At 42.5% G+C, this 27,903-nt stretch overlaps 2 long non-coding RNA genes across 5 annotated transcripts; both read right to left on the bottom strand.

Annotated features, from left to right (window-relative positions):
• Nucleotides 1-107: 107 nt before the first annotated feature.
• LOC128754692 (uncharacterized) lies at nucleotides 108-27,903 on the bottom strand. The gene is made up of 4 exons (XR_008413951.1): nucleotides 27,886-27,903; nucleotides 20,640-20,735; nucleotides 2,699-2,818; nucleotides 108-1,101 (listed from the first exon to the last, which is right to left on the bottom strand). It is a non-coding gene; the product is annotated as an uncharacterized LOC128754692 (long non-coding RNA).
• LOC128754691 (uncharacterized) lies at nucleotides 10,097-15,952 on the bottom strand. 4 transcript variants are annotated; one of them, XR_008413946.1, is made up of 4 exons: nucleotides 15,811-15,952; nucleotides 14,449-14,731; nucleotides 11,968-12,094; nucleotides 10,097-11,864 (listed from the first exon to the last, which is right to left on the bottom strand). It is a non-coding gene; the product is annotated as an uncharacterized LOC128754691 (long non-coding RNA). The 4 variants fall into 4 exon arrangements; XR_008413947.1 differs by lacking the exon at nucleotides 11,968-12,094; XR_008413950.1 differs by lacking the exons at nucleotides 10,097-11,864; nucleotides 11,968-12,094 and adding an exon at nucleotides 13,519-13,567.

Raw genomic sequence — 27,903 nt, 5'->3', positions numbered from 1 at the left:
CAACAGAGCAGAGTTGGATCACCATCACCATTGTGGACAAACGAAGGGGAAACAAATGAGGAGAGATTATGGTTTCACCGTAGAAATATTGTTTTTAATGGTCGACACATTCGTATTCAACACATTGTTTGAACGTTGAACTTGGCATCCATCCAAATGCACGTGAACAGAGCCACGTTACCAAAAACACGTCACGTTTTCATGCATTCTCCGAGTCCAGTCCGCTCGAAATCACTTGTCTTTTTGGTTTCCACCTTTTTCTTCCTTGTGTAAACGCAGCCATGGCACTTCTCTCCGCCGCCTCATGCCAACGGTCCAGGAGCAGCTTATCAGCACATCTCCCCTTGTTTCCTCGCAGTCGCCTCCACATCCTCCCCAGTGCCGCCATAATTAAGCCATCACAGCGTGCAGCCGTGCTCATCCTCCGTGTCTTCGCTGAGAAAATGGAGCCACGTGTCAAGTGGAGCGCAGCCACCCGCGCGGCTCTGTGGCGAGCCCAGACACCAGGGACGGACCCAGGCGCAGGTGTGTTCGGGTGCAGGGTGAAATATTTACAATATTCATATTCGTATATCCCAAAACACTTTCAAGTCTTCTTTCAGTTTTCGCTCATAAACTCAGCGTTAAATGACTTTGAGTTAGATTAACTAATGGAACATCCCAGCACAGCTCAGACCCCGGCGTGAAATGTTTAATAACTTTATTGGTATACCCCCCGAGATATGGCTCCTGGGAAGATAAAGACAGCTCTGGTGAGTCTTATCTCCTCAGGCAGGCAGCGGCGGCGGCGGCGGCTTCCTGTTGGCCTGATGGCAAATGTTCGATCACCTTTTGGATCGCAGCTTTGACTTTGGAAGAGCGTACAAGGACTCGTGAGGATCTGAGGAGGCAGAAGCCGAGGTGTAGATGTGATGAGGTGAGACGGTGGGGTCAGACCAGCCACAGTTCTGAGGACATCACCGGGCCTTTTGCCGTTTTAAAATCGCCTTTGAATGTAGCTGTTTTTATTCCTTTGACTCTGCTCAACTCTAGGTCCCATGTGAAGAGCTACACCAAGTGATTTAACATTTTCCTTCATTGAGCTGTGATTTAACTGGGAGCCTGCAAAAAAAAAAAAAAAAAAAGATAAGGTGGATCACTCACCAAATACAAGTGACGCTGCTGAAAGGGAAACAGATGTCGAAGAAAAGTAGAACCAAAACACAAACATGCAGATAATAAATAGAAAGGAATCAAAAAGTCATATTCCGTTTCAATTAGTATGAAACAGTTATAAACAAGGTAAACATATTTTTCCACTCAAGTGTTTGTCATGAAATAAATTAAGCTGAAATATTATAAAACAGTGTCCTAATCGTAAAATTACTGACCTAAGATAAATAGGCGACTCTTTTAATACCTACACGTACATACACATGTAAGTAGTATTAAAAAAAATAAAAATATATATAATAAAAATGTGAATAACGCGGCTTGATCACATTTCAATTTTCTTTCACGGGGCACTGTTTTCAGGGCACCAATCTCTGATGTCAAAACCAAAACATCCATGATGAAATTGTGCATGGAATTGTGCAGATGTTTAAAAAACACTTCAGGTTAGAAGCAGAAAACGTGGTTCTGTGCTCTTTATACAGCAAAGCTGTTCCACCCTGTGTGAACTTCAGTTTGATCATTCTGGTGTCAAACATTAAAATGTGGTTGATCGATTATAGAACCTTTACTTATTATATTCTTGATATACTTCAACTTTATAATGGAAATTTGTTAATTTTTCTATGTCACATCTTGACTTGAGTGTCCGCACGGTGGTCAGAGGGACGCTGCATGACGCAGCACAAGGAAGAGGTCACATTGTTACAAGCTTCCCATCCTGCAACTCTGCCCCCGGACTGTGTCTGCCAGTGACCAAGTCGGGCGGGTGTCACCAGCCGGACGACCTTGTGAGACATTAAGCCGCTGACGGAGTCCACCGTGACTCATACCTCAATTCCCGACACACTGAAGGACTGAACTGCTACTGAGGCGTTGTCTTCTCTGCTTATAATTTCAGTGGGTTTCTGGTGGTTGCGTCTGAGCGACTCGAGGTCTGATGATGTGGTGATAATGGTGCAGGTCTGTGGGCAGTGCTGAGGGGGAGAGCTATAACCTTTGTCTCAGGGACGGCAGATATACGAGACAGGCGAGTGCAGAGGATTATACACGAGGTCTTTGCCGGAAGATGGAGAGCAAGGGAGGGAGAAAAAAAAAAAAAAAAGCCTGTGACCGAAGAATAATTTCAGCCTGCCTCACTCCCTGGAGACCACACGCTGTCTGAGCCAACCTGCTCACATCCACCTCCCCATCTGAGTCTTCCTCACCCCCTCCTATTCCCCTAACTGCCTCGCCAAGCAGGATGTCTTTTCTTCTCATCGCCAGCGTTGAGAGAGACAACGGGAAGGTGGCGGAGAGTTGGACGCCGTGTGTGTGTGTGTGTGTGGTACTCGAGGAGGGGGGGGGGTGAGTCAGTTTCCTGGGCGTCTGGATCTAAGTGCTGCAGCAAATCATCCTCACATTAGAAATATGGGCAATTAGCGCTGTGGCACATCCGTCCTGAGACTCACATGCATCAGCACACACGCAAAAATGGATTCTCCGTATTTGCAAATTGATTAAAGAAGGTTTGAAAAAAAGAAGGAAAAAAAAAAATCAATCTCACCTGCGTGTGAGTCAGACGGCCTCTCCACCTGTGGTAAACACGCGTCACAGGAAATCCATGGGTGGCGTTCGCGGCGGCGACGGAGGAGCAGGAGTTGCAGCTCCACCTTAAGAAAGGCACCTTAAAAGATTATCTCGGTTATTTCACCGCCACTGAGCCGGCACTAATAGTCCGAGGCAGATATTGAAGAGCAGCACAGGGCCGCGGAGATCTATTAGAAATTCCCATCTACGCGCCTCATACATATTGATTTCTGACACCAAGCAGCAATGAAAGGCCCAGGGGAATAATATATTTAGCAGGGTTTGCAGTGCGGAGGTCACGGAGTGCATAAAGATTAGCCGCGCAGACCCCTGACAGGACCATGTGTGAGTCCAAATTGTTGACAGGCACACACACACACACACACTCCTGTACGGGTTTACACACGGCCACAGTAGAGCTGAGCCAAACTGTTTCAGCGAGCGGCGAGAAGGACGGTAATATGGCTGAGATACTTGAGCCTGGGTGGGAAGAAGCAAGGGCAAACTGTATTGGACTGATGCCCTGGTCCTTTGTTTGGGGCCCGTATGTCCTTCTCCTGCGCTCCGATTTCCTCCCACAGCCCAAAACAACGTTGAGTCATTGTTTATTTGCATCAGATGTGGAGGAGCTGTTTTAAGTGACAGCAGGTTGGTGCAATGAAAGCAGTTGCTTTAGGAAGTCTCCGCCCCTTCTGGTCACTCCATGGGACGTAACGTCGGGAGAAAAATGGATGGAGTTAGTTTTGACTATGTTTGACGTGTCATTAATGATTCATTTGTTTGCAAAAATGTATGACATCCCAGCAGAATCCAACAAAGAAGATGCTAAAGGTACTTAACTATCTAAAGTAGAATCTTGCTGACATTGTTAAACACATATTGTGACCCAGTAGAGCTTGTCCCAAGATTACTACAGTTTTTTAGTTTCCATGAGGCAGAGGTAGATGGGTGGAGCTTAGGCTCCCTATGTGACAAAGAAAGCAGGGCCTTGGTTTATTTTCCCACTGACAGCTGTGTGGTCCATTCATAGCTGGACTACACAGTCCAACGCCGAGTCAAGTGAAAATTCCAACAAAATTTATGAGTGAAAACCCAAAACAAACTTGTATGGCAAATGATACACTTATAGTATTCTTGACATCGGTTGTATGACAGCCTCAAATTCAACCCATCACAGTCGTAACAGCATCGTAATTGTCAGAGGCCACTAGATGGCGCTCTTGGTTTAGAAATTATATGAGGTTTCATTGAATCAATTGTTCAAGTCAAAACATTTTACAGCAGACAGCACCATCTGGTGGCCTCAGAAAATCAGGACACTGTTTCACTCATCCACCCTTCAATACTGTGTCATGAAACCTCATCCACCCTTCAATACTGTGTCAAGAAACTAACCTCATCCACCATTCAATACTGTGTCATGAAACCTCATCCACCCTTCAATACTGTGTCAAGAAACCTCATCCACCCTTCAATACTGTGTCATGAAACCAACCTCATCCACCCCTCACTACTGTGTCATGAAACCTCATCCACCCTTCAATACTGTGTCATGAAACCAACCTCATCCACCCGTCACTACTGTGTCATGAAACCTCATCCACCCTTCAATACTGTGTCATGAAACTCCACTACCCGCTTGCGTCACTTCAGCCTGCTGCCTTGTGACGGTGCTGTTAGAAATCATAGTAAGTATAATAACTGACAGAGATGAAAGTCAAAATACTGAGCTCTTGTTCAGAGTCGTGAAGGTGGCGACCACATCCTCTGAACAGCATTGGTGGGACTGAATGTACCTCTGCAGTCACAGAGACAAATAAAAACTCTCTCTTCCATTGTGGCGAGCATTTCTCCTCCAGTAGTGGTGGGTCTTATTAGCATGGAGGCGGTGGAGGTGGTGATGATGGAGCGGAAGGAAGGGAGGGATTTAATGATGAACTTGTCCAGGTGAAAGGTTAATTGCTTGAGAGAAGAGGATGCAGGCAGAAAGTGGAAGAGGAGCACTTGATCTGGGGCGATCATTATCAGGCTGCATGGTTGGCTCAAAATCACTTCCCAGCTTCCAAACTTGTGCCACGGTTCTTCATGGCTCATTCCATCCATGTTTTGAAAACACGATGGGAATGAACACGGGAATTACAAAGGACGGCAGCTGCACTCCTCCACGGATGTCCCTCGCTTCTCCGAGGAGTCAGTTTTAACAGTCCCTCTCCAAGCAGGTTTCCATCTTGTCTCCATCTCTAGGAAGATGGAATTCTGTGATGCATTGTTTTGCTCAGGGTCACCAGGCTCTCACCTCGAAGCTCCTCCATCCCTCCATCCACTTATCCCTCCTCTCACCGTCAACCTCGACATGATCGTTCGCCTTTGACAAATTACTCTCACTTCCCGACATCTTCTCTTAATCCACAAGACTCTCCAGAAATTACAATTGCTGAAACATCTGGGCAATTTTACCAACTGCAGCGCCAACGTGGGGATGGAAATGGGAGCAAGGTGCAGTTTGGTCCGCAGGGTAAGTTATTCGGCCAGCAGGAAATTAAATGGCTGAAGTGAGTCACTGGCGAGGAAAACTATGAACATAAATTGAGGATTAGAAGATTTCAGAGGTGAGCAGGAAGTGCAGTACTGAGCCACAAGTCGATGATCATGAGCGGTTTGTTCAGGCGTCTCGCCAAGTCCAGTCTAAAGGCACATTTTTGCTCCCTTTAACGTATAAAAATGAACCCATCTGTTTCAAATGTTATCGCCACTGATCACATGCTTCCATGTGCTCTTTGTGATGATAATGCTGTTCACCAATATATCCACCAGGGGGAGCAGCCCAGAGTCAAAAGTTTATGACAACAACAAACAAAACAAAAACGGAGGTGGTGGTCACTGAGGTCCTTCAATATAGAATTTCCGGCATTGTTGCATCTTCTTCGGGTCTCTCAGCTACGTATCAGGGAGTAAGAGCAACACTGCCCCCCATGGTTTCCGGTGGTACTGCTCTACTTGGTCCTTAGTCAAAAGCTTTCTAGATATGTGTAGATATACGGACGAAAGGAACGCCCCAAAGGCTCCGTCCGTATCCAGATGCGTACGTAATGTTGAGCAGAAATAGGCCTTTTGTTTTGTTTTGTTTTGTTTTGTTTAACAATACTACTGCCCTCATATCATTGGCTGGAGTGACTTCAGTGGAACAGCAGGTGGCAGTAGTTCTTGAAGAAGAAAGTGCCTGAACAAGCGGGAAATTCTTCAAAAGGTTTGTGTATCCAGATGACAATTCAGAATGTAACTAACAGTCATGGGTCCCTTTATTAACATTTCCTCAAAATCTCAATCTCTATTTGTCGGTTGAAGCGAGGCTTTCATGCTTCCTGAGTCTGGTTCTCTTCAGGTTTTTGCTCACACCCGCTCTAAGACTAAAAGTGGTTTAATGATTCGTGGTTAACACTGCAGGTTCACATTCAGGAGGTCGTGGGTTCAATGTCAGCTTCAGGCATCTCTCGTAGAGAACCCAAGTCCCTTCTGTGTGGTGGTGTTCACCCTCCCCATGCTTGCGCAGGTTCACTCCAAGCACTCCAGCTTCCTCTCACACATTTAAAAGAATGATGAAAAATGTTATAAATGATCTTCTTCTAAAAAGTTCAGAAATGACTGACAGAATTACCGACCATAATCTGTAAAATGATCTCAACCTGAAAGCAGTCAAAATCCGATATTTGACAAATGAAAGAAGCAGAGAACACAGAGAGACAGAGTAAAAAAGACATTTTAAGAGCGGAGAAAATACTTTTTTGAAGTGGATTTATATGTTTCTAAAAGGTGCGCTGAGATCGTGGCAGAAAAAAATAAAGGTATGGATGAGATGTCAATCAGGCAGGCGCTAATCCGAGTGCATGCTAGAAGAGTTGATGGATGGCGGCGAGGCTCTGCGTGATTAATGGTGATGATGCAAACCATGATCATCTGTTATTCTAGCGTGTCTTAATTTTTCTTCCGCCCGTCTCCAGTGTCAACAGCCATCAGTCTTCCCGCGATCCTCCGAGGTCTTGTCTCCCTCCAACAGGTGCACGGACCCTCTCTTCCCAAATCATCATTTTTATCAGCCCCAGTAAACCTTGGACCCGCAGCCGTGTTCGGAAAAGCCACTTTTTATGGAGTAAAAAACACGACAGTCGGTCGGAGGGAGCCACACGGTTTATGTGTCTTTTTATGGCTGCTTTAGCGGCAGCAGTGATGAGATGACCTGAGATGGAACGGAGGAGTCGCTGCAATGACAACGGGTCTTTCAGCGCGTTGCTTACAGTAAATTAGCATTCTAGTGGCGCCGCGCATTTAGCACTTTGCGATTGAGTTCGGCAGAGGCCTCGCCCAGACTGTCCCCTGGGGGAAGCGACGGCGTCGGTGCAGCGGCGAGATGGGAGGGACCGGCCTGTCAAAATTAGATAATAAAGCACCGCGGCGCTGGCGGATAAACGCGTGTGAGAGGGCATCCATCTTGCGAGTGTTGCTGAAGAGGATGCTGCTAAATGACAGCGAGGGCTGATGTGATGCGTGCGCGGGCGCGTGCCTGTGTGCTAGCAACCGTGAGGAACCAATCACTGGCCATTTCTGGAGCTCATCTCAGCCCTCCATAAAATATCACACACTGAGTCAAGTTTCACTCCGAAACAGGAAGAAAACAAGGAAAGAGTGGAGGGAGAGGAGGAAAAAGAAAGAGAGGAGGGATGGAAGGAAATGAAATGTCGGCCAAGCTCTTAACCTTTTCCTAATCATGTGCGCCCTGCTGAACCAGCACAAGCCCTGATGTCTTATCAATACTGCTTTAATTAACGTGTTGGCGACGGCGTTTCTGCTGACTGGAGCAAAACACATTTATGTATTTATGGTCTGCATGGAATTTACCATAACTACGACAGGCAGCGTGTTTTCAAACCGATTCTGGTATATCCAGTGGTGGCACCAGCCTGAGGAGATCACGGGGCAAATCCAGGAGCAGATGGAGGGATTACATCGCAGAACTTCTCCAGAGCAGAGCTGGCTGAGGAAAGGGACGATTGGAACCCCCGCTATGAAGCCGCCACATCTTGGCGGAGAATAAAGGTTTAAAAATAACGGAAAACTTTCATGTCATCTCTGAAGCGTCCCAGTATTCCTGGGTTTTTACCATGATTATTCTCAAGGACTCACATCATTCAAGTCCTGCAGCCAGTCATGCTCTCATCTTGTGGTTTTCATGAAGCCATGGAATTATTTCCTACCACGTCACGTGAATTATTTCATGCATTTATGTTGACTCTTTGAATACGTCAGGAAAACTTTCACTTTTCAACTGTTTACTTTGTGTTCTGCCCTTGTTAAAAGAAACTTTTGTCAGATCTTTGGATAACAATTACTTTATTAATCCCAAGATGGGAAGTGATATTTCTAGCCCTCGAAACTCGAACGCTGTTTTAGAAACTCGACAGACTTGAGTGCATTTGAACAACCAGGTTTTCGACCAGTCAGCAAAGTAAGCACAAGAAAAGTGATCCAGAATTTTGTTTAACAAAATGTAGTAAAATGAACAGAGTATATGTAGAAAAAAAGTATAATATACATCTATCGATCTACATAGATCGATAGATGTTCATGGTCAATTTATTACAATTTAGTCATTTAAATACATTTTTTTTACTTTAACTGCATGACATTAACCAATAATATATATGCAACCAATAAAATTAAAACAAATAATAATAATAAATTGAGGAAAGTTGACAGATGAAAATAAGCTTTAAATCATAGACAAAAGATTCACCAGTCTGGAGCTGAAAATGAATAAATAGTCAAACTAAAACAATTTTCTGCAAATGATAAATAAGTAAAAATAATCAATCAATTCTAGGCAGTTCAATTTCCAATGCAACAATTGAAAACAAGACCAAATCTAACCATAAAGAGAAGGAATTTGAAGTGAATTCTAATAAAAAAAAAGAATGATAGAAGAGCAAAGGGAAAAACCTTGAACACTACAGCAAATGTGCAGGGTAAAAGTAGTGAAGCACAACAAATGTTATCAAGAAAAGTGAGTGCTGAAGAGCATGTGGCACCTGGGCTTCTGTTTTGTTCTGGGACCATGGAACTAACTGGTAACTGAACTTCATCGGCCTGTGATGGGTTCCCACGTTTCCGATCGGCATTAAACGTGGACAGAAATTATTTTTCCAGCCCCATGTGTCGGTCCATTTTCCTATTTCCAACTTTCTTCCTTCTTTTTTTTCTTGCAGCAGCAGGGGAGGTTCTGGTGGGCCTATCGTTAATAACGGAATAGTGATTCATCATTTAATTATGATTTGACAAATGCCTGCGCCTTCGCCATCCTCAGCATCCTCCTCCCTTTCAATTCTCCGCTCTGCCAAACTGTCACGCACTCCCCCCGTGGGATTAATTCGAGCTGTCTGTCTTTGTGAGGCTGGCGGCACACTCGGGGCGGCGGGTGCACGACACTGTCAATGAACACAGAGCCTGACACTTCCAGGGAGCCGCGCACAGACGCACTCTCCCCGCTCCCCTTGTTATTGTTTTCACCTTAACCCCTTCCTGCCTGACTCCCATTCCTCCTCTGCCAGTGTGTGTGTGTGTGTGTGTGCGTCTCCCCGTCTCTCCTCTGTTTCCTGTCTCTCCACTACCCAGTCTGTCGCACAGCTCCCTCCTACTCGCCTTCTCTCTCTCAAGTCTTCCAGAGAGGGGCAGCGGCATCAGACGGAAATATCACACAAAGGAAACGCAGATTGTGCTTCCAGTGGCAACATGGAGCTGCTAGTTAAAACCCGCGTAGAATTCTCGCAACAGAAAAATCCTGTCTTCCTTCTAGCCATTTTTTCAGTGTTTTTGCCAGAATATAAAACAGGTGTCCCATCAGCTCTGCCCCACTAAGGTTTCCCTTAAGGTGATGCCCCATTAAGGCAGGGGTCGGGAACTTATGGCTCTCGAGTCTGGCTCATTTCTGCAGTTCCTCTGACTTTATTCCAGTTCAGCCACATCAGTTAGTGAAGTTGCACCTGAGGTGCCATCACCCTCGACAGCAAGCTCAGTAATGCTGACTTCCCATGATGCTCTGCAGCCCAGTCAACCAATCACAGTCATTATATTATGGATATTTTATGGAATTTTTCGGGCAAACAAGCTTCATGCTGCCAAGATTCAGACCAAGGAAGTTACAGCCATTTTACTGACATTAAAGTGCTAAAATGCGCCGTTTTCGTCCGTATGTTTTCCTACTTCTTCTTGTTTTTTCCACTTCTCTTCTGTTCCTGCAGCGCCGCACTGTGGCGCCAAACCCAAAAACATAGCCAAACCATAGGAAGTAATTGGAACTCGCTGCATTCCATGGATCGGAATGTTGGGCGACCACTTGAGGAGGCAACACCTGAAAGACAGGGTGTACACCTGCCGTGACCACCTGCAGAGAGTCTTCAGGTCTTTAGTAATGGACCAGAACTTTTGAAAAATGTTATTGCTACTTGCTGCATGTTGGTCACTTCTCACTGAAATAAGAAATCTAGCTCACACATGGGTCAAACATGGATTTTGAAGCCTCGGATACGCTACATTTTACCCAATTCATTTGACTACAGATTGTCATGACGTCAGGAGGTCAAGTGCAACTCAATAATGATGGGATCAATGATGCGCCACACCATATTAATACCTCCAAATACCTCCACTGTTGCGCTAATGGCTGCCTCTTTACCACAGTTACATCTTCTCCTGAGAGGAGAGGAAGTGTGTTTTCAGCAATGAGGAGGAGGACTGTGTATTTGTCTATCGTAAAGACTCGAAGGCTCAGTGGATCAAGTTTGTTTTTCAAGATGCAGCCAAGTTCTACTCAACTCTGCCTATGCAGCAAACAATCCACAATGGACAGTTTCACACAAATGAACCACTATATTCCCAGAGAACACACTGTTCCTCGAACCGTGTGACCGTGTAAGGTGGACATTTTTTAGGTTGCTCAAAATGCTTGAGGGACTGAGGTTTTTAATCAGTTGAAACCGCAACAGAATCACAGGCACTGCATGGCGGCCATTTTTGTAGTCCCTGTTGCTATTCCTTTGAGTAAATTGTAGGTAAACACAACATAGTAAACATCAACATTTTCAGATTTTATTTCGTTGTGTAGCTATTTAAGTTTATTTTAAATGGAGAATTGGTCAATCAATCAGGCAGGTTTTGGGAGGCACAAATGGATCCACCTAATCTACTACCGGCGCTCACACTAATCCTATTTTAATGCTTAAAAAGTTTATATAAATGAAGTAACAAGTATTGGGCAAAGCAATTGGACTGATATTAATCTCCAATGTGGATGTACCTGAGCTGCTTTTTGCTACGTTGTATGCTTGTTTATTTTACTTCAAAATACTATATAAATATCCTCGCAAAATACAGCTTTTGTTCGGATACTAACGTCCAAATAAACTTCTTAAAATGAAAACAATCCTGAGTGCGTCGTGTGAGCATGACGTGAACGGTATCACAGCACCTACGTAAGTAAATATTGCCAGTCAGAACTCAACAGATTGTCGTCGGCAAATGATGCTAATGGGTGGCCATTAAACGGAGGCATGTTTTAGATGTAGCGGAGCGTCTGTGTTGTCAAATGCAGCAGGCCTCAGCCCCATCTGGAGAGATAAGGTTTAATACCAGGCACAAGTCTCAGTCTTATCTCCCCGGCCGATAGAGAGCAAGGAGGGGAGGGGAAGGGAGAAAAGAAAACAAGAGGGACAGAAAACAAGTGTCTTGCAGGGACCCTGGCTGGCTGGCTCTGCGAGTGCGTCCTCGCGCCGTTGGCATAGTAACTAATCCATGTTCACATTTAGCACCTGACTCGTTGTTATTTTCCACCTCGCTCTCGCTCTCTCAACGTGATGCAGTGAGAGTTGGGGGAGGAGAAGCTATCTGCACGCTCTCCTAATGAGGCCCGCAGGAGGTCGGCGAGGGAGAACAGCGAGGGACGGCGAGCACGCCGGCTCGTTGGCTGGCTGACACCGTTGTCCTGGCGGATCCAGCTGTGCGTCTCTCTGCGTGACACACGCGCGCAGAGACGCTCTCGCACACTCGCTCCCATCATCCCCGCCGCGGCTGATGCTCCACGTCGTCCTCTAATGCACCTGGAGGACGGCAGCCGGAGACGGTATTGATCAAGCAGATAAACACACATTAACATGCTGCCAGGAATCTCAGTCTGATGTGGCCGCGTGCGATTCATCCCACCGATTTCCTGCTTTCTCTCGACATGTTGGAGATAATGGCCTTGATTTTTCAGCCCTCCTTGTGTTCCAGACAGATGGCGCTCTCTGTGCAATAGTCTTGGGCTTCATATCCTGAATCACCTCATACTCTGTCAGATGGTAAAAGTTCAAGTACGGAGCATGAAACGCAGTCAAGTCCTCCGCCGCCCAAAAGAGAGGGCAGTTAAAGACTGAAGTGCATCTGGCTACAGCTAAAACAGTGGTTCGTCATCTATTGTTGGTGAAGTGGTACATATGGTTGCAGCAAAGCACCAAATGGTGATGGGCGAGACCAGTTTTTACTTGATGATGAGGTCATGGAAGCGTTGCTGCACTTCTTCAACAACATTATAATGTCCATCCTTATCCATCTCCGTCTCAGCACATAGCACCCCGGCAACACGTACGACGGTTATGAGTTACGGCAGCACAGTATCTCAGCAGATCACTCTCACACAGCCATCTACCACTACTCCGACTTCGGACCGGTTGGTCGGAACCGATCCCGGGCGTAAGTCGGATGTTACTTGTATCAAGGGCCACGCAGCAGGTCATTCAGCTGCGAACCAAATTCTGATTCAAAGTGACCTCAGAGAAATGCATCTACAGCCAGACAATGAAGGAACCAAGTCAGGCTTCACAACAACCCTGAACAGCTGCCTTCATGATTTATCATCACACAATCGCACAATAAGGTCTCTTTAGCCCTTTCAGTCGGCAGCACTGAGAGGCATGTGCTTCTGTGGATGTCCTTCATGTCTCCACTTCAGCATCGACGGAGCCCCTCTTCAACCGCCATTCCTAACTGGTCATTCAGGCAAATTCAATTTCATGCAACGCCACAATGAGCCATAGTTTCATGCCACTCTTCACCCTTTCACCGTCGACCTTGGATCCGCACTTCACCACCAGCGCCTCTGGAGGGTTCCAGGCAAAAATTAAGAGGAAGCGAAAAAACACAACAGTCCACAGCTTGGGATGAAATTTTCATTTCAGCTTGTCCTAAAATCCTGTCCTGAACATCTGAAACATCGCAACAGCCTGAAAACATAACATGCAACGTGGAAGTGGACGGAATGTTTTGAACTGAGAAAGATTCAGAAAAAAAACGTAAGAAAATAACGGGTGAAACCAGGAGAAAAAGGCAGCAGATGGGGATGTGATTCACGCAGAACTCAAAAATTCAATTGTAAATGCTGAACATACTTAAAAAGGCTACGATTAAACCATTAAAAACAGATTCACTCCACACAGACTAATAACTGTCTAACATAATCAAGCCTTTGCCGTCTTTCGCCAGGGAAAATTGGGACAAAAACAGCCCGACTATTGTTACATGTGTACGCCGCTTCAGCTGAAGACATCGGACAAAACACCGAAGCATGATTTAATCGATTTAGCTTACTGTAACTCAACAATTGTTCAAAAAATCCACTTTCTGTGGTTCACTTCAGTCTCAGAACATTCTGCACAGTACGGCTACGTTTTAATCATAAACCTGTCATGTCTGCGTTTCCCCTCTAGATGGCACTTTGCTGTCATGGTCTAAGTTTCTCTATTTCACTTATTCTTATTGGGTCCATCTGAACAAAAGAGCGGACCAAAGAACAACAAAGGGAGGAAAAAGTGAGTCAGTCGTGACGCAGTAACATCGCACTTGCATCATGACACGCTGGTCAACTTCAAGACAAATGTCTTAGAATCCATGGTAATTACCAGTTTACAACCCAGGACTGAGTCTAACTGGAATCATCTTGCCATCACTCTAAACATCTGCTGGAGACGGATCTTCTCAGCATACACGTACACGGAGGAACCCCGGGAGCAACAAATATAAAAAATTAAAATAAAAATGCATCTGAGAAAATATTATAAATATTACGTTTTTATGACATTTTTCTGTGTGATGTTTGTATATATATCCTGCGGTACCTTACATCTAGTCTGGACCACGTGACCAAGCAACAGTTTTTGTTTGTACTGCACACTACATTACACAATCCTGGCCGGACAATTTGACAGTTCTCTCCTCACATGAACAGCGTCCTGCAGTCGCCTCAGACAGCTCTGGCGCTGAGATACTCATCTCCTTTTCTGAGTCAAATGATTCAATTACTTACAATCACCCAGACAGGAAATTAGAGATTTTATGTATGAAGTATTTCGTGAGAGGGAGGAGGAGGGGGGCGGCGCATGAACAGGCTTCTAAATGAAGCAAACCAGGGAGAGTTCTTAATGAAGATATGTGACAAATGGAAGAATAATGGCAACCTGACCGTGAGCAGACACACACCTGTGAGCGTGCATGAGCACCACGCTGCTCACACAAGGTGAGAGCAGGTTTTTGGAAGTTCCTCCCCCTGTAAAATGATCAACTCATTCGCAGTATTTCTACAATGATACGCATTTTAAAGCCATTATATATATTATTTTTGGGTTATTCTTGTGTGAGGCCTGAACATACCTTTTATATATTCTTCGTTTGGTGAGTAACTTCCAAATATATACACAGCTTATCTGAAGTTGAGTCGCGGGGCAGGTCCAAACTCCATGACTGGCTCAGCTCTTTCTTCACCAACACTGTGTATGAGGGAAGATGCCGCATCAATCTATCTATCAATCTCATGCTCCAGGTTTCCCTGAACTGTGAACCTTGACCTCCACTCTCGGAGGAAGAACCTCTCCTCCAAACTGGACAGCACATTCCACCAGACTGGGATCGCCAGGACCCGGACTTGCAGTCACGCCTGAAGGACAGGAGGTAGGAGGAAGCCCTGAATACCAGCAAGTCGAACCGTTTCCCAACAATATGTAACACTAAACACTTTTAGCTCAAGAATCAACGTAGAAAACACATGTGTAGGGCGTTTTAAAAAGTGCTCCCTGTACAAGAGCACTGCTTCTGTTTGGACTTTGAGGTCGATGCTTTCACTTTCATGCAACCACAGAAGTCATATGTGTTTTTTCGATTGCCCCAAAGGAGAATTACAATATGGGTCCGGACCACAAAAAGACACCTGAATACATGTGTCGCTCGGGCGTGCTTCCTCCACTCGTGCACACACCTCCTCCCAGATTCCACTCCTCCCCCAATGTTGTGGCCTGCCAGTGACAGTAATTGAGGGAAGCTGGCCGGAACCGCGCGAAGATGGGGGGAGGGTGGAGAAAAAAAAGATGAGGAAGGATCGCAGGAGAGGGAGACGAAGAGAGGAACGGAGGGGAAACCATTCATCTGAGACCCACGGATGTGGAATGGCATATTACGGGTCTAATGTGTAATTAGATAGATAGGGAATAGGGTCAGTGGTCTCTGAGGGGAGGGGATGTCTGTCATCACAGTGCCATCTAGTGATGAGGAAGGTTCCTTTATCATCAGGTGGAGTCGGCTGTGCTGCCAAGCAGCTACAACTCTCATTGTGGAAGGAAAAAAACATGACTGGAGAATAAACTTAAAGGGCCAGTGGGGGGGGGCGAATCCCAGCTGCGCAGGATGAGACACAGTGGACACCCTGGAAAGGATGCATGTCCATCATACAGCATGTGGAGACAGTGAAGCACTCATATGAACTGTAAACGCCTTGGACTGCAGGAAGAAACCAGAGTTTCTGGAGGAAAGCTACATACATGAAAACTCTAGACAAATTTCAGATTTTTCAATACATTTTTTAAGCCGCAAAATGCAATATTTTCATCCATTTATCAAATCAATGTTTAACATAATTAATGAGTATAGATTTATTGCAATATAAAATGTGTTAAAAGAACATTTAAAAAGCATGCGAATATGTCATATCAGAAGCAGTGAGAGTATGAGAAAACCACTCACAACATGTGTTGTTGCTCGAAGTGGCTCGTGTTGAATGCAGAAGATGTAGCGACTGGTTGAACATAAGAGCATCTCACGATTGCTCACCAGGGATTAACACCTGATTGTTTCTGCGGTAATAATTACCCAGATTAAAAGTAATGCGTTTTTCACAGCAAAAACCTTCGACAATAAATATATATAAACAATCTTGAGGACAAAAAAAAGGCAAATGATGATGTTTTGTGATGTCACCAACTGTCACTGACTTGTGTCATGGCCAACAGTGTAGTTCACTGTACTGTGAAGTTAAATTATACCTGAGACGAAATACGACAACAAGTTGTGTCTCTGGTGAACAGCTGTTCTATTGAGCGAATGAGGATCCTGGATGGCCGGTGCTTTTGCAATCTCAAGCGTTTCTATTAGATGTCTGTGAGCGTGATGAAGAGACAGGTAAGCAAATCAGAGTTGCCTGATGGCCGGTCTGAAGCCAAATGGGACCAGGTAACTACACCTTAATAAAGATGGCACCCACGGAATCACACGCGGGAGGCCACTTCTCCTTGCCGGATGCATCAAGAGAAATCAGTTCTCTGGTTTCCTCTTCTGTCTTTCTGTGCCTCAAGGTGGACTCAGCTCTTGCCCTACCTAGCTGGGACTGGAGCCAGTTTAAAAAACAGCAGGAAGGTGAATGAAGGAGTCAGCACCATAGTCAGACTGCGATTGATAAGGGTTTGGATTTGTTGGTAACAATTTACATTTAAAAAAGTCAATGTAGTTTCTGCTTCTCAATAATTCAATATAAAAATATATGCAGCAGTATTAACTGTTAATGCAGTGAATGTACAACGCCTCCCTTTCCATGTAGGAATACAATAAACTAACATTAGTAAGTTAATAAATACATGGCAGGATCAAACAGGTTTCACAGGAGTGGTGTATGTTTTTCCCATGGCGGCAGCACAGAGACAGACAAACTTTCGTCGGCCACATCTTACTGGACTTCACACCCTTTATTGTTCTTCTCCATTTAAACCAGGTATTTCTGTTGCAAGCCTGGTCCTCTTCTACCTCCAATCTTAAACCTTCAGCAACGATGATTTCACTAGATAGTCGGCGGTGGTGTGTTATGAGCTGCTCAGCATATTTATGTGAGTGTGTGTGCGCTTGTGTGTGTGTGTGTCCGCTGTCCTTCCATTACATGGGCCAGTAGCTGCGTCGTCTCCCCATCTCACCCCTGTGCTCTCTCAGACGTCTCCTATTGCCTGGAGGGAGGGTGCTGATGTGGAAGGCAGAGGGCGGCTGACTACACACAGCGTCTGTCTGAGAGAAGCTCAGACACCAACGCGGCAGTTTGACTGCAACCTCTTAATGGTGAGATGGTATTTTAGTCCTGAGGTGACCAGACCCGCGTCATGTTTTTAACCTGTACAGAATTTCTGACACTGAGCTTCAGGACTCAAACGGTAATTCAAAAAGAGGTGTAATTTACTGCTTCATAAAGACAAGTACACTCATGTGCAGTTTGGCAACAGATGAACATGGTCAGTTCTGTCACTGCGTTCAGGTGTAGAGGCAAACTTGGTCAGGAGAAGAATAAACTTTTAAAAAATCTGTGAACTCCAGCCATCTGACGAATATTAGACATGCGTGTGCGAAGCTGAAAAAGAAGGTTGCAACTGCAATTGAAACATTTTGAAAGACCCCCACTGACCATGGCAATAAATTCTATTCTGATTCTGAAAATACCGTTTAATCAATTTGGATCCAATGCTGCCTCCTGGTGGCCACAAACAGAGGAGCCGCTGTTTTCAAACTGGATGAGAATTATGAAAATAAATAGAAATAAAACTATATTTTAGATCTATTGACAATTGCAATTATCAATTACGATTATTAATGTAACTCTCTTGTGAAAAAAGTACATAAGAGCAGCTTTTTTTTTAATACACTCAGATATTTAGCATTCATAATGCACCTTGTAATAAATGCTTGAAAGTGAATCTGACTTTAAAATTGTGTTCTTATACGCGGTTTCAAAAGTACTGCGGCGTATTGGAAGCCACCTTGTTTTTCTTGTGGATTATTATACCTTATTTATGTATTATCTATTGAAAATAAGTCGACGTTTCAGCTCTATTTTTCGATGTAATACTGTTTAATACTTTTTTTCTTTTTTTTTAACCGACCAATTTAGTTTGTCAAACAAAGTTCAAAGCATAAAGCTTGACAAAAGAAGCCAAGGTGACAGGCTTGTTTTGTTTGATCAACCTTTACTTTTGATTTAGGTTAAGACGCTGGAACTTCCTCTAAGTGGCAAAAAAAACCGCCAAAAAGCAAGAAAGAATTATAAATTACTGTATCATATTTTATTTTGTGTTTTTTTTTTATTAATGCAAAACGCTTCCTTGTTTTATGTCAAGTATTTTGGCACGAACAGCAGCAAAATAAAACAAAATGTAGTGCACTAACAGATGGTGCGTCATCTTTGACTTACTGTTATTTGAGGATTCGCACACGCGCCTTACAGCGCAGTTCGTTTATATTGCATGAAAAAGCAAAGTCCAACCCATTATCTTCAAGTGCGTCATATAGCATCGGGATTAAGTCACTAGATCTGCATGATATAATGCACCATAAAAAAGTCACAAGACGACAGTGAACTGGACCAGATGGAGTGTAAAACTAAACCTGAATTATGGACCATGGTGTCCAAAATGTAAGAGATGGAAAGCGGACTCGAAGCAGGACCTTCACACTTGTGTTATTCACAACGACTACGTTTTCATTCGGCAAAATTGTTGTCGCTTCTGTACTTGAGCAAAGCGCCACCTGCTGTCAAGATTGTACGCAGCGTTATTCGGTTCGTTACCATTATTTAGGGAGTAAAGGCAATAAATGTTGACAGATATTTGTTTTACAAGAAACATCTTTCGAAATTCAACACTGAACAAGGACAATTAGTGATCTCATTGAATATTGCCTTTGAAACATTTTTATTTTGCGCCAAGGATCGAAACATTGAATTAAAAATAAGTTTTAGATCGTTGTTTACTTTTAAAAATGCTCAATGAACATGTCGGATCATTGCATAAAAACAAACGAACAAACGAAAACAACAACAAAAAAAAGTACATTTACATACATTTTTATCAAACTCGAATGGATACACTTTGTGAAAATTATTCTTTTATAAAACGTTGGAGCTATTTGTTGCTTTTTTTTTGTATTTACCTTGATTTTGAATTGTAATAAAATGACCAAATTGCGCAGATTTCAATCGTCTATTTTTTGTTGTTTTTGTGCTCCTATGTAAATATGAGTATTTTGGAATCTGACTGGATAGCTTGTTAAACAATTAAGTTTAATAGTATTACAGTAACAGTGAGAGATCATTTACTACGTAAGCAAAACATATTGAATATAATATCGCTTTATTAAAATAAATACATTTCATTTTTTTCTGTTTTTTTAACTTCATTACTGAATATTTCATGTGCAACACTACTTTAAACAAATATTCAACTGTTTTAAAAATGTAATTAATTTTTTTTAAGTGAAAAATGACTGACTGAAATCTTTTTCAGGGGGTTTAAGAGTGATACACTCGGAGGAGAATGAGAGGTTTAAAAACAAATATTACAAATCTTGCCAAAACCACTCACATCTATCAACAGTCTCATTACAGCCACAATGTTTTTTTACTCACTTGTAATAGATGTTCACATGATAAACATCAACTTTGAATGGTATTTTTCAACAATAAAAGAACACAACTGTCACAGTATATCAAAATTCAAAATGACCATTGAAGTCACAGACGTGTTTACTCCATTTTAGCAGGTACAGTTGCTGGGAAGGGGATAACGTCATTTCCCGGTTAATGACTACCGAGACATTTGCGACGGCTGGAGAGTATATTGCCGTTTTATTACCCAGTGTGAGCCAACGGTTGATAAGGTTGATAAGAAAAGCGAAAAGTGCTTATGATTAATGCTCTGTTCCTGATAATGGGACGTAAACAGAAGTTGGTGAAACTGTATTGACTCCACTGTGTCTGGGAAGCGTGAACTAGACAAAACTTTGCCCTCACTCCTCTGAGTTAAACCATCTCGTCCTGAGATCATTCCAACCCACGAACGTCCTCACTCAAGCGTCCCACCTCGGACACAGGGACTAGAAAATTCCTCATTATGAAAGGCCAAACATTTTGCCTAATATATATAATAACTACACCAGCAACCTCAAAATATGTCTGAAAAGGTCAAGCACATCCATGTGGTTTTCCCCACCACAATTGTCCCATGAGGTGAAATTAAAACTACTTTTCAAGCATGATATTTCAGTGTGCACCACCTGCACAATGAAGCCCAGCACCTGTCTGTCACACTCTTTCAAAACGCTGACATCATCATTACAACAACTCAATGGTGCACCTTGCCTGCACTCCCTACTTCACCTTCCTCCTTTTATCTCGGTCCATTGCTGGTCAGCTCTGAATGTCTTGACGGTAGCAAGTTTAGTGAACATGCGTAAAAATAGAAAATGTGACTTTAGGTTCACATTCCTGATCCACCTGTCAGTAATATACTAATATACATAATTTATTATCCGCTTTTAGGACCACAACGTACATGTCAGATGTGGTATCTGGTCCAGTCATTGTTTGTTCGCATTTCCAGTAGCAAAAAGACGCAACAAATCCACCCTCCTCCAAGTATGAAAACTTTTTTGCAACTTTTTGGCCTTTATTCTAATATTTAGTGTTGTTTATTTTCTCTATTTGGGAAAATTAAAGACAGAAAACCGTTGCTGATGGATGCCAAACATGTGAACTGTTATCTCACCCATCACCCTCTCTCTTGCCGGCGTCCTCATACAGTACATGTCACACTCACTTGCATGTCACTCCTGACTTCCTCATCCAGCGCCACACTTCCTCTCTGTAAGATAATACAAAGTAGCAATCCATCTTTGATGATAACAGAGAGATTAACAAAACATCATTCCATGATCGTATGGCAAATGAACATACATGCATACCCACCAAGAAATCTTCAATTTATTCAATGAAATTTTAAATACTTGGTCGGTGTTCAGCAGCGGGCAACGGAAACTAGTGAAATCATCATAGCACACTCAAAGATTACTCAGAAACCACACTCAAATACTGCATCTTCAAGGCACGTAGACACAGGAGGGGAACACGGAGGGGAATTCCAGAGTGATTGAAGTTTCCAGAATACGTACGTACATTGAAGACTGCAGCTTCATGTGACAGGGAAATATGAAATATATTAGTTATAATAAAATTATTATATTCACAGTGAAGAAGCCGATCAAAAGCCCAACTTTGAGTTGTTTTTAAACCTGATGCGCCTGATGAACTTGACCAGACCTTTTCACAACAGAACGTTGGAGTGTTCCTTGTCGGACCCAAAGCTGACAGAGCTAACGGTAAACGTGACATCTCACTTCAAAACTTTGTTAACACTTGTAGACTATAAAAGTTTGAGTTGGCTAAACACTAAATGCAGAAGACATGCAGAAAGAATCATTTTTGTAATGAAGCTGAGGCAAAGAATGTGTTTACTGGTAACTCCCCAAACTATAATAATAATAATAATAATAATAATAATAATAATAATAATAATAATAATAATAATAATAATAATAATAATAATAATAATAATAATGCAAGAGAGATTGTGTCATTTATATGTGTTATTTAAAATAAATAAATCATGATATATTTTGCTATATTGGCCTCCCCTTTCTGGAGACATTTTTACATGCAATTAGTATTTACAGATAACATGTTCAAAGCAATTTTTCACAAATTAAAATGCATTTTCTACAAGATTTTTGACTAAGCACAGTTGCGCTCTGCCTAACCTACCTTAGTGGTTAGTGGGAATTTTTTTTGGCTTCCTCTCTTCACCCTACTTCCGGTCTAAGACTGTGGTCTTCTGCAAAGCCAGGTGTTATTGAGATGTTCAGGCACAGTGATACAGCTACTATTTGTGATTTTTCTTTTGAAAACCAGGAAGAAAAACGTTATAAAAATGTATTCTTGTATTGAATAAAAAACATGGACGCTAGCAGGCAGGTAAAGAGCAAAGTTGGACTGTGGAAAGGGGAAATATGAGAAGCAAGTTTTGGTAAACACCAAAAACCTCAGTGGCTTCTTGATACAGATCAAATTTGAAACATTCCACGCATATTCAGACGACGCATCCGTGGACAGACAGAGAACAACAACAAGATAATTTGCTATTGAACACAACTTTAAACTACATTCCCCAAACATTCCTTAAGCGGTCACAAAAGCCTCCTTTATTTTGTCCTCCATCATTAGAGCTGACCGCCTGTGTTTGCCATAACTTGTCGTTCTCTGCTGCTCCTCTGCGGTTTTATAATCTCCTGCAATCGCTTGAAAAAATACACACGACCTACGTATCGACAGGCATGCTCCTGAAAACAGGACAGTCACACAGATAACCTGCATTCCAGTGCCTTTCCTGTTGAATAAGTGAATGCATTTTAACAAATATTTGGATCAGAAGCGTCCAACCCTTGTGTGTTTATCATGTCCACATGACAAATAATAACTGACTGAGACATGAAAGACAGTAAAAGCCAGCGGCGGAGTGACAGGAAACAGGATTTGCATCCGCAGCACCTCAGATCAAGGTGAACGGCTCAAAACGTGTCAGCTTTGTTGCTTTAGAACAGCAACCTCATTGTTTTAGACATCTGCACTTGGAGTATTAACACAAGCGTTCCAAAGAAAGAAACCATTGTCGATTTCAACTCGGCATGAAAGTGTGCGCTGACTCACTCTCTGAAAAGCGCTGTTCTCCTGTTAGAGCTTGTGAGGAAACAGTGAGATTAGTCAGCTGATGTGGGGAAATAGCGCTGAGTGCAGAGAAATTCCACACGTTCTCACAACCCGTGTCCAAATAGACTCTATGTTTGGAACATGTGGGTCTTACATGACGAAGGTTAAATATAACTGTCTCTGTTTTATTGTAGATCATTGTTCAATAAAGTTTGAAAGTTCAAATGACAGCAAATCGTTGAATAATCGTGATTATGATGTGAAGGCGCCACTTTTTCAGAGGGAAACGACATTAACACAACCAGCAGTGAACTAACAAACTAAAAAAAGCACACAGATGATATACTAATTTTACTTAAAAGCCTGAGCACTCAAGGGTACTGGAACACACAAGATGATATGAACGGCCTTATATGCAGAACAGGAGAATTTCGAAGCAGATTCTGCATTTGAACAGGAGCCAGTTGTTGGAGGACGGGGGGTGATGTGATGAGAGGAGGGGCGTCTGGTGAAGGGAGGATTTTTGAGGGGCGTCAAAGAGTCATGGCGAGGTAGAAAGAGTAGGGGGATTTGGAACCGAAGCGTAGGAGAATTCTTGTTACTTTGTGTTAATATCGCAATGAAAAATAAATCAGAATGGCAGTTTTTTTTTCCAATATCATGCGAGATTGTACTCACCAACTCCCCAACATGTTGTCAAATGAATAATACACCGCTAAATTGACTGATAGAATTATATGTGGGGTCTGAACCTCACCGTTTGTATATAGTTCTGAATAGACCAGGACGCAAAAACAAGTTTCTAACCACAACTGTCATCACAAACAAACTCATACTAGCAAAAAGATAAGTTCTGTCTCTCCCTGGAGGAGGTCAGTCTATTTCACTGAATGACCACATCCCTTTTTATACATACAAGCGGTAAATTTGTGCATGTCTAGCTCCATCACCCACATATAGATAACCATGAAATAGATCATCATGTAGAAGTCACATAACTACCGTCATGAATATCGTGTCATGAATATATTCCATGACATACAACAGATAAAACATCACTGCATTTGTGTTTTTGAAAGCCTCTATAGCTTCACCAGCTTTTCACTTCACAGATCCTCTCCCCGCCACCAATTATTGACTCGCGGTTCATTGCTAAAAGCGAAACAGGAAGATGAATTTAACAGCGGGTGAATACAGCTATGTTCACTTGCCTCTCTAGCCACAACTGGTTTAACAGGAAAACGTGACACAATGAATTGTAATTGTTGGGCGAATGTTCGATTGTTCTTTCGATCCAGTGGTGTGTCTATCCAGCTGCTCCACAAATCCATTAACTAGAGATGTTAGTAAGTGTGTCAGATGGGCAGCACAAGTCTGCTGGAGGTGCAAGGCTATGGCTTAAAACATGCCCTCCATTCATGTACAATTTCATTTGGATCATTTTATCATCAGGAGGATCTTGAGATTCAGACTTCTATACTGTCATAACAGGGCGGTGTCAAGGGGTGGCCAGGAGTGGCACCGTTGGAATCTGACAGTTGCATGTGGTGAGAACTCTTTCATGGATGTCACACACTTTGAATACGGAGTCATAGTTCAAGCCATTATCCGAGTAGAAAGCCATTCATATTTATTGAACAACTGGCACTTGTTTAACAGAAAGCAAGTAAACAGGACATGATAGGAGTTGCCTTAAGTTGCCGGGGTATTTTAGCATCTGGTTCACCACCAGCTCCATTTCATTACATGAGAAATGCTCTGGTTGTTCTCCATAGGGTTCTGCATTCCATCTTCCATTTAAACGTCTCATAGATTGGGGCAGACATGGGCAAGGTATGGCCTGCGGGCCACATGTGGCCTGTTGAGTCGGAGAGGTCTGACATCGCATCCCTGGTATCAAAGGGATCCCATCACTCTCACCAGAGCCTTCAAAACACAGTACACAGTTCGCTTCAGCTCCGATTATGGTTCTGGGTGTATAACTTAATGAGTGAATGATTTTATTTTGGTTGAATAAATGAATTTATTTTCAGGTGGTTGAATACACCACAGTGTGAGCACCTCTGGAGAACACTACGAACCGAGAAAGGTCCCTTTTTCCATTTTTTACACACGTTTTTTTCTCAGTTACAAATGCTTCAGCGCATCCATGCAAATGGCTCTGTACAATTCTTTGCTGTTTTCTATGTTATCAGCTGCTTATGACATGTTTAATCTTTACATTTTCTAATGAAAGGAAATGTATGAAGCATTAGATGAACACTGGCTTTTCCTTTCTGCAGCAGTCAACAAATTACAGTACTGTAAAAATGTACATATGAATTAAACTCTGACATAGACTACGATGTAACATACAAATATACAAACTGTCATCAAAACTATATCCATCATTCATATCAAAACATCCCTCCAGAGTACACTGACAACATGACTAAGCAATTTGACTGACTTGTCTGTAGACAATGACTCAAGGACTTGATATTCTGTGACAAGATTCTGACATCATGATATGACAGAGATTTAAAAATGCACTTTCTGTTTTGCCAGTTGTAAGAATGATAAGAGAAATGTACTTAAGTGCCTGAGAAAAACTGTAATAAGTAGCAATAGTTTGAGCACTGGCTCCACCATCTTCAATACACAGATGTCCACAACTTGGGACCATGCTCCTTGGTTATTGACCTGGTGACGTGTTCAAGCCAGGCAGGTGACACGACTTATCAGGACTAGAATTGTAAATAATTTTCATTAACTGAAATAAAAATAAAAATGAAAGTTTTTCATCAAATGATAACTAACTGAAACATTGTCTGTTTACAACACTAATCAAAACTACATACATTTATAGTGAAATTTTCCTTCATTTTCCTCTTTATATACTTCATAAAGAAGCATTTTGAGATGATTCAAAATCTATTTATTTTGGCTTGGCTAGTTTCAGGACATCTGTCGGCCAGGTACGACCTGTCATGTCTGTGCCGTCACTTGTGTTGAGTGATAGTTGGGCAAAATCGTCATCTTCCGAACTTCATGCATTTTTTATTACATGGTGTCTTTTGTTGAGTTTTTATTACTGACTGTAAAAAAAAAACCAAATAACTAAAACTAACACCAGACAGAGACTATGCATTTTGTAAAACCTAAAAATAATTAAAACTAGCCAACCTACTCTAAAAACTAATTAAAACTAAGTGAATCTGAAAGACAACAGTTGATAACTGAATAAATATGAAAAAGAATGTAAAATCCAAAACATTACAACCTTGGTGTGAAGGTAGCTTTAGGCCGTGCGACTCCTACAGCAGACGCTTAACTTAAAACAAGTAATAAAACAAGCATGAGGACAAATTTTAGAGGATATACCCATCATATAAGAATACTGAATATCTATCATGAATTACTGTTTTTGAAAGTTTTTTATTTTTATTTTTTGATGGGGCTAGGGGAAATCGTCCGTCCTAACTTAAATCCCTCTTAAGTGTTCTCAACCAAAAAAATGAACTTTGTGTTTTTGGGTAGTGCAAAGGCTACCAACCTCTATTTGTCAGCAACTTCCCCATAAGCTCCATGTACAACACTAGTGTCAAAGCTCGGGAATTGACAGCAATGGAATGACAATAGAGATTTTTATTACATTATTAGATGTTTTATTTTGTACCAATTTTTTCTCATGCTCAAACATGCACATGTATACCGTGTGACACACAACATGAACAGCCCATTATGTGGCAATTCATTCATGTTATGATTTTGCTAGCAGTTTAAAGTAGTTAATGTTGTTATTTTGCTCTTATTCCTACAGGACTGGGATGTCAATAAATCATCCTTGAGTACGAAAGTTCTTTGTCTTTCTGAATCAGGGTTTCCTGACATCACCGGCGAGTACAGACTTGCCCATGTTTGGCATGTATCTGCCATTTTGTTTAAGTGTGTACACATAGTATGGACGCTGATATTTCAGTTGGCTTGCAATGCATAACACTTCATTTCTATGAAGAGGAGAACGTGCTAATTCTGAGAGTCCATTCAAATATATAAGTGTATAGAGGGTTTTCACCGCGTCATCCAACCTGGAAGCTGCCATGTTGGAGATACTCTTTGTAAACATCCCTATAGATTGTGAATGGAGTGCGATGGAAAAACGCCAAAAATAAACCCAGAAAGGCTTGTTGAAATGAGTTGGGAGTGACATGACATACAGAGAGGGACTTAATGAACACGGAAATGCGCAACACTTGGAAAAGTTGAGCTTTATTGGTGGTGCAGACCCGTACGAGTTGGCTCCGTCGTCGTGGGTGAACGACGATCCGGACACTCTGCCGTCGGTGACGTAACCTGATGTCATATCCTGTTTTTTTAGCCTATTCCATCCACCGCTGAGGATCTGAAATGTCACCGGAGTTCGGAGGCGCATAACCAGATGGTGTGCGAATGGGTCAGGGAACTGTGATGCTGAGTAATCGACGATATGAGAATGAGACATATTTAAATATTTTGATGAGTGTACATGTGTGAGAGAGAGAGAGAGCTTTTTAAGGGAATGTTCTGAACACTGTGGGTTGGCATCAATAAACATGTTCTGATAAAAATTCTGTGTATTCTCTTCCAAGGCGATACAATGCAAATTAACATTGTATTGTACTTAACAGTCATTTAGGGTATAGTTTTTCTTTTTTAAATGAGCACAATAGTCGGATGTCAGCTTCGCTAACCACAAGCGACTCCTTTCTTCCGACAACTTCTGGTATTGTTCTCCTTAATTTGTCATAACTTCTGGAAGTCGCTAAAATTCCAAATGTTTTTCACAATCGGAACGTTTCGTACAACCCAAAACACGACCGTAATTCACCATTTTTCTAGGACACGCAGCAGAATCACCTTCAGTACCGCTCTGTGCTGAGCAGTGAGTATCTCCAACATGGCGGCTTCTCTATTGCACTTTATCAGACGAGTACTGACACCAACGCTGGTGGCTTTCAATGCTAATTCGTCAAGCTAATAGTTAATTATTAAATGTGAGCCAATTATATGCATTAAAAGCCACACATTTGAAACATGGAGCAGAAACTAACATGTAAGAAACATCAAAGACGACCGTTTGTTAGCAAACGTGTGTTCACCCCTCCTGAAAGGAAACGTTTTCGGGCGGAACAAATGAACAACAACAATTAAAGACAGACACCAGCATTGATGCTGGTGTCAAGATGCTATACATGCAGTTTATTCCGGTTATAGCTGAGGAACGGACTCACCACGGTGACAAATGTCCC

The sequence above is a fragment of the Synchiropus splendidus genome, chromosome 2 (assembly GCF_027744825.2).
Source record: "Synchiropus splendidus isolate RoL2022-P1 chromosome 2, RoL_Sspl_1.0, whole genome shotgun sequence".
In the NCBI taxonomy this organism is placed as follows: Eukaryota; Metazoa; Chordata; class Actinopteri; order Syngnathiformes; family Callionymidae; genus Synchiropus; species Synchiropus splendidus.
Note: the sequence above shows the minus strand (reverse complement) of the source record. Positions and strands in the feature narration are given on the sequence as shown.